Here is a 6965-nt window from a genome sequence, read left to right on the forward strand (position 1 = left end):
CCAGGAGCCCTGCCGCTCCCGGAGAACTGGCTGCCTGGGCGCAAGGCGCGGGGGGCTGGGCGAGGATGTTTTACTTGTATTTCAGTGTTTGTGTATTTCACAACATATGGTAGGATTTTCTCTGTTACAAACAGTTTCCAATATTGATGGCAGTGCCGGTATTCTTTCCAATAGGTTTCACCCCTGCCAAGCCCCTCACTATATTTTTTGACCTAGTTCTAGCATTGGATGGTTCCATTTGGTTGTGTGGCTATTTTGCAACATTTTGACTAGTCAAATATATACTCATATTGCTGTTGTCTTTCTCATCCGAATCAAGGAGGTCTGCATCCCCTGTGTCTGTATCAGTCCATTCTTGCTCCCTTTCACTGTCTCTGGAACTTCGGCTCACATGGCCAACATCAGAGTCATTATCATCTTCATCATTCATGTGTGAATGATCTGATGATTCACTTTTGGCCTCCTCTAAAACTTGCAAATCTTGTTTTTTATGTGCCATTCTACTGAACTGAGCTACTTCTACCAGAAAAATCAAAAGAAAACTTTTTGAAAACAAATCCTAAGTGCACAGAAATTTAGCAATGAGCATTTCATGGGTAATACTCATCTGTTGCTGCTTTTGCTCTCCTGTACACACCTTGCCGTTCATCTGCCAAATGGGGGAATGTACAAATAGATTTTTGCTTTACCCAAGCACAGCTGCTGTGTGTCACACCCACATTCCATTTGTAGTAAAATATATGTTTACAGAACAGAAGAGCGGTGTAGGTACATCTTACCCCTGTGATGCTCAGGTAACAATACCCAAAACCGGTTAGATGGAGCATTATGTAGGTCCCAGTTTGACACATGTTTGTACACATACACATATCTTGCTTTTCATCATAGGAAGTGGGTAAAAATAGGAAGATTGCTTCCTATATCCCCCAGGCACAGCTATTGAGACACACAGCCGGCTACTGTCACACTAAAGTAAAGTAAATTTACAGTAGAAAAATATGGGATGAGTTGTTGGAACACAGTGTTATGTTGCATGGGTAAGTACTAATCCACTATAGATTGGAAATTTTTTTTAAAAAGTATTTCTTTTTTATAGTTTGAGAGGTACTGATCTAATCAGCGGTGCTCTCTGGACTTCCTTCTGATCTTGAGAAAAAGGGCCTATTAACTCTCTTCAGAGATTTAGCAGAAGACTTCCTGGTGTTCAGGTCAACCCACTTCACTTTGGTCAGCAGCTCTAACCACAAAGAAGTTATTTATATGAAATCTGCCTGTCTTTGGTGGAGAAATTCTCAATCTTTTTTCATTTCTACCCATTAATAAACATTAAATATTCTCATTCTTCTTTAACAGTGTTTGAATCAAAATTAAATTTTGGAATTAAAAGGAAGCCAAAGTAATAATATCTTTGAATGGATTGTTCTTTAATTATTCACCTTGTGGAAGAAACTAATTTTTACATAGTGTCCTGGTAAAAAGATACACTACTATTATTTATAGGTATATTGCCTTTAAAGCACATATTGTAAATATGTAGAACAAGATAGGATCACCAAGAGTCAACATGGATTCACTAAGACAAAGAAATGCCTAGTTTAATTTTCATTTTTTGATAGATGTACTGGACTGTTTTTTCCCAACAGTCTCATCCCTTGCTTTCATTTTACATCTTAATTAGATATTAGGCTTTGCATTTGAGTTAATTATTTTTTTTTGGTAAAGAGTTCCTTTTTTGTATCATGCATATTGGTTGTCTTTGATACACGGTAAAATCCTTAAAAGTAAAGAACATAAATTACTCATCTTTCTAATCTGTATAGTTGATATATAAAAACTAAATTTCTTGATGAGTAAGCAAATAGGAAAAAAGGTGTGCAAATAAAAGTGGTATATAGAACACATTGATCTTACCAAAATTTTAAGACTTACTAAGTTGATATCAAGCAACCTGAAACTGTTCTTTCATTTTTTCTAACATTTTTTTAGCATCTGTTATGTGCCAGACACTGCCAAATTTTGAGACTATGAACTAAGATGAGATTCTTGTCTTTATAGAGCATACATTCTAATGAAACAACAGACAAAAGACAAGGAAACCTATTTCAAGTTGTAGTAAATGCTGTAAAGGGTGTAGAGAGGTGCTTAATACAGGGTGGTTTGAAAGGGTTTTCTTCAGAGACTTAACAAATGTGAAGATGTTAGCTGCATGAAAAGGGGTTCTCATGTGTGAAGGTTCTGGGGAAGAAAGGACTTAGTGTGCTTAAGAACCTGAAAGAAAGCTAGTGTCGTGGGACTGTCGCAGGCACAAGGAGAGCTAGCATGAGATGAGAGGATGTCTACATTCTAAAAACCAGCTTACGGTAATAAAGCACTGTTGGTGAACTTTGTTCTAAATGAAGAAAAGTTACTGTCAGCTCTTAAGGAATTGGTTTTTCTTTTATCCTCAATCCCAATTTATCTTTATTCATTTTAAAATATGAAAGTGTTATTTGTCAATATAAATAACATAATCTTTGTGAAAATTTATATTTTCCACAAATACCCAAAAATTGTAAATAAAGCTGATTTTATATTTTTGCATACGCACATGCTTCTAAGATCTGAAGAAAACAGATTTTTATATCAGCTTTTGCATTCATTCTCTTATGGTATGTTGTTTTGTTTAAATGTATAAATAAGTATGACATCACACAAATAGGTAGTTGGGAAGAGAAACTATTTTGTCTTTTTTATTATTAAACCAGAACTTTCTTAAGTGGTAGAATCTAAAACCATACCAGTGAATTTTTGAAGTTTGCTGCATTAAAGTGCACTGGTCTATTGTGTATTTTGAATTAACTTTCTTACCTAAGCATGATCTTGTAACAGCACTCATTGTTTATGTGGAAAATATTGTTCCATACAATTACAGCTCATCCAGTGTTGATACAGGTCGCTGTGCCAGGACCTTTCAAGATGTAGTCCCCAGACTACACAGCAGCACCCCAGAACTTGTTAAACACGCAGACTCCTATGCTAACCCTAGACCTACTGAACTGGAAATACTGAGGTTGGGGCCCAGCACTGTGTGTTTCACAAAGCTCTCTGTGCGATTCTGGTGCATATTGACATCTGAGAAACACTGCTGTAAGGTTTCTGATCACTGTCTTCTTAGGATTTCAAAACTCCCTTCCCCCCACCAAAAAAAAAGTAGCTTTGCTTCTCAGAAGATTCTTGCTTTTTTCAGAAATTTTCTCTTTTACGTCTTGGTTTTTCTGCAAATTGCGAAAGTAGTACATATGTAGGGAAACAACTGTATGTCAGGCTCCAGTTTCAAACCTGCTTAGTTAATTGGATCCTAAACTATTGAGTCTATGATATATTTTTTTTGTTATCCTCTGTGTTTTGATACTATAAGAAAGCCTGCCCCTATCAGCAGTTTTCCTGGGTCCTTTCCCTAGACTTTTAACCTTTACCACACACCAAAAATCGGCAAATACTCTAAGGAAAAGCAATTTCACAATGTTATCTTACTTCCTAGTTTCCTCTCCTTCTGAATCTCTGCACTCTGAAGTCTTTGCTTTCTTAGCAGTTTCTCTGTGAAACTGATAAACAGATAAGATTTTATTGGTGGTTGTTTCATTTTTATTTTTATCTTGTTTTGTTACTATTTTCAATGTGCGCATCGGTCTTTAACAAACTACTCTGTCATAACCAGCAAAAATAAAGATGGTTACTTTTTAAGCAGTGAGACAGATGAACCTGCTAGTAGATTGCTTTAGAGGCTGATATAGTAATTGCAGGGAGGAAAATCAGGTGACCAACTTGAGGATGGAGAGAAGCAAATTTTATATGAATTTGATATATATTTTGGAAGTAGAATCAACTGTTATTGCCAATTGATAGAAGAAATTATTTCTTCTTGATTTCTAAATCAAAGAATTAGGTTGATAATAGTTAACTGAAATTGGGATGATTTAGAGAAGGCAGGTTGATTGTAAACAGGATTGAGAGAAAAATAAAAGAATACTGTCTTGATGTTAAATGAAGTACTCAGGAGACAATCCAAATGGAAACAGAGAGTAGAAGTATAAAATAGGAGGATAAAATACAGAGGAGGTGTCCAGACTTAGTAATTCAGGAGTCTTCAATTTAAGATTGTGTTAAAAGCCAATTTTGAAGGTCATTGAAAGTAAAAATATGTACTCTCCAGCTTTGAAACTTGTCATGTTTGGTGTTCTGTGCATTTTGACATGAACATTTTGTAACAGTGCTCCCAGTTTGGTATTCGATGCTCAAACTAGCACTTGCAGATGTCGCTTGCCTTTTGGCTTGCTACCCTTTCCAGCAAGAACAGTTTGTTTGGTACTTGTTTAGAATTAATGATGAGTACAGAGGTACCACTATATAGAAATATGGAAGTGGAAAAGGGATCCAGGTCCAAGGAACCCAAACATTTATAGATCAAGTTAAAAAGAAGAAATTAGCAAAGGAGATAAAGGGAAAAAATAAAGAGAAAATAAACAGTAGAAGCTAAGACAGAAATATATTTAAGGAATCCAAATAATTAACTGTGCTGAATTCGTCCGTGAGAGCTGTTAATACGAAGTTGGGGTTGTGGATCCATAGCATTTTTACCCATTGGAAGACTTCAGAGACCTTAAACAGTTTTAGTTTGTGTTAGGTTGAGAAGTGCAACGATGAGCAAGGGGAATGAGCTTATATAGACAATTTTTCTGAGAAATTTTATGAGGAAGAAGAGAAAAATAGAGTAAACTATAAGAGGAGGGATGAGGCACGAAGGAAAGGAATGCTGATTTTTTGCTCTTTATCTTCTAAATATGGAAACTGATTGATTTTGAGCAGGCTGGTGTCTCAGTGCAAATGATCAAATGGAGACACTGATGATTTGAAGAGATTAAATTTAAATTCAGCAGGGATAAATCTAATGTTCTTTTAGGTCCCCCAAAATCAATTATATAACTATAGGGCAGAGATTTGGCAGTGTTTCACCAGAAAAAGAGCCATGGATGTATTTTCAGTCTCAAAGTTGTAAAATTCAACAGTATAAAAGCTACTTAAACGAAGTTTATGCAATATTTTTCTACATTAAAGAATACACAGTATCTTTATTTGAAGACCAGATATTACCACAGTCCTCTATTTTCCTTAATTCATTCAGCTAACATTTATCCAACTATACTGAACTCTAGATAGTTAGACCTTATCTGGAATTTTGTGTTTGTTTCTGAATGCTATTTTGAAAGACATTTATTAACTAATATTCCGAGGAAACCAAATGAGATTGTGAGGAATCTGGCAGCAGTGTGATAGGAGATCTGAAGCATGTTTGCTCTTCAAGGGATTTATTGTCTAATGACAAACAGATAAATGCACTTTAAGAGACAAATAACATGGAAATGATTTTGGGATTAGGGGCTTGAAAAAGTGGGAATTTTTTTTACCTTATTTAACCTGGTAGGGATTTAATAACAAAAAATTCTATAAACAAAATAAAAGGCAGTGTAGTATAGTGATTAAAAGAAATGTAAACGCATAGGCCAAGTGACCTGGGAATGCAGTCCTGTTTCCACCCTGTATTCTGTGGCCGATATTGGGTATGTAATTTATTTTTAAGAATTTAATCTCTTTAACAAAAATTAGAATTGAACTACTATAAAGGGTGGTTGGATAAATCAAAGGAACTAATATAGTAGAACAATACCCAATTCCTGTTGTCATCATTATGATCTTGATCATAATGTGTCCCGAGCCCTAATGAATTTTGGACATTGTTACTAAGGGGCATAGAAGTAAGTGTACTCCTACTATTAGTTTAAAAAAAACTTTTCTTAAAAATTGAAATATACATTTATAAAAGAACACACATATAAATATATAAGTAATGAGTTGTCACAAAGTGGACCCACTTATGTAGCCAGTACCTACACCACCCACCTTTGAAAAATTCCCTTCTTGTGCTTTTCCATTTACCGCCTAACTCCCAAAAGGAATCACTATTGATTCATCATTATAGATTTTTAATTTTTACTTTTTTGAGTTTTATATAAATAAAATCATATTGTGTGGAGTTTTCTGTGTTCTCTCGCTTATTATCTTTTTTTAGGTTTGTTCCTGTAATAGTAAACGGTATAGTAGTGATTGGTTCACCTTTATTGCTACATGGTATTCCATGATATGAATATTCTATCACTTTTTTCTGTTTATGTCTGTTTATTGATTTTGGGGAACACTGTATACGGGCAATTGACCTCTTAAAATGACCTCTTAAAATTGGCTTTTAACACAATCTTAAATTGAAGACTCCTGAATTACTAAATCTGGATACCTCCTCTGTATTTTATCCTCATATTTTATACTTCTACTCTCTGTTTCCATTTGGATTGTCTCCTGAGTACTTCATTTAACATCAAGACAGTATTCTTTTATTTTTCTCTCAATCCTGTTTACAATCAACCTGCCTTCTCTAAATCATCCCAATTTCAGTTAACTATTATCAACCTAATTCTTTGATTTAGAAATCAGGAAGAAATAATTTCTTCTATTGGCAATAACAGTTGATTCTTCTTCCAAAATATATATCAAATTCAGTCGTTTGTATTGCAAATATCAGTCCTTTGTATTGCAAATATCTTCTGTCTGTGGCTACTTTGATGGAATCTGCTTGTGAGCAAAAAGGCTTAGTTTTAATACAGCCCAGTTTCTCAAAATTTTCCTTTATAGTAAGTACTGTTTTCTGTTTTAAAAAGTTTTTACCTTTATCAGATTTGTGGAAATCTGAAGGTCATAAAGAAAATTCCTGGATCCTGGTATCATATAATTATATATTTTTTAAAAATTTATTTTAAGAATAAAAGAAGGAAAACATTAACAAACAGACATCCATTTTCAAAACAGCATAAGAATAATACAAGCAGTACAGAGTTACAGACAAAGTGGTAGGAAATTAACAATGGTTGTTGTAT

The 6965-nt window shown here is 34.4% G+C and overlaps 1 protein-coding gene across 2 annotated transcripts in view; it reads left to right on the top strand.

Moving 5' to 3' along the window:
* The window catches only part of Dnajc15 (DnaJ (Hsp40) homolog, subfamily C, member 15), a 74488-nt gene that overhangs the window by 58491 nt on the left and 9032 nt on the right, over positions 1 to 6965 (top strand). The window lies entirely within an intron of this gene.

Source organism: Chinchilla lanigera, unplaced genomic scaffold (genome assembly GCF_000276665.1).
Source record: "Chinchilla lanigera isolate Chin_1 unplaced genomic scaffold, ChiLan1.0 scaffold00117, whole genome shotgun sequence".
Classification (NCBI taxonomy): domain Eukaryota; kingdom Metazoa; phylum Chordata; class Mammalia; order Rodentia; family Chinchillidae; genus Chinchilla; species Chinchilla lanigera.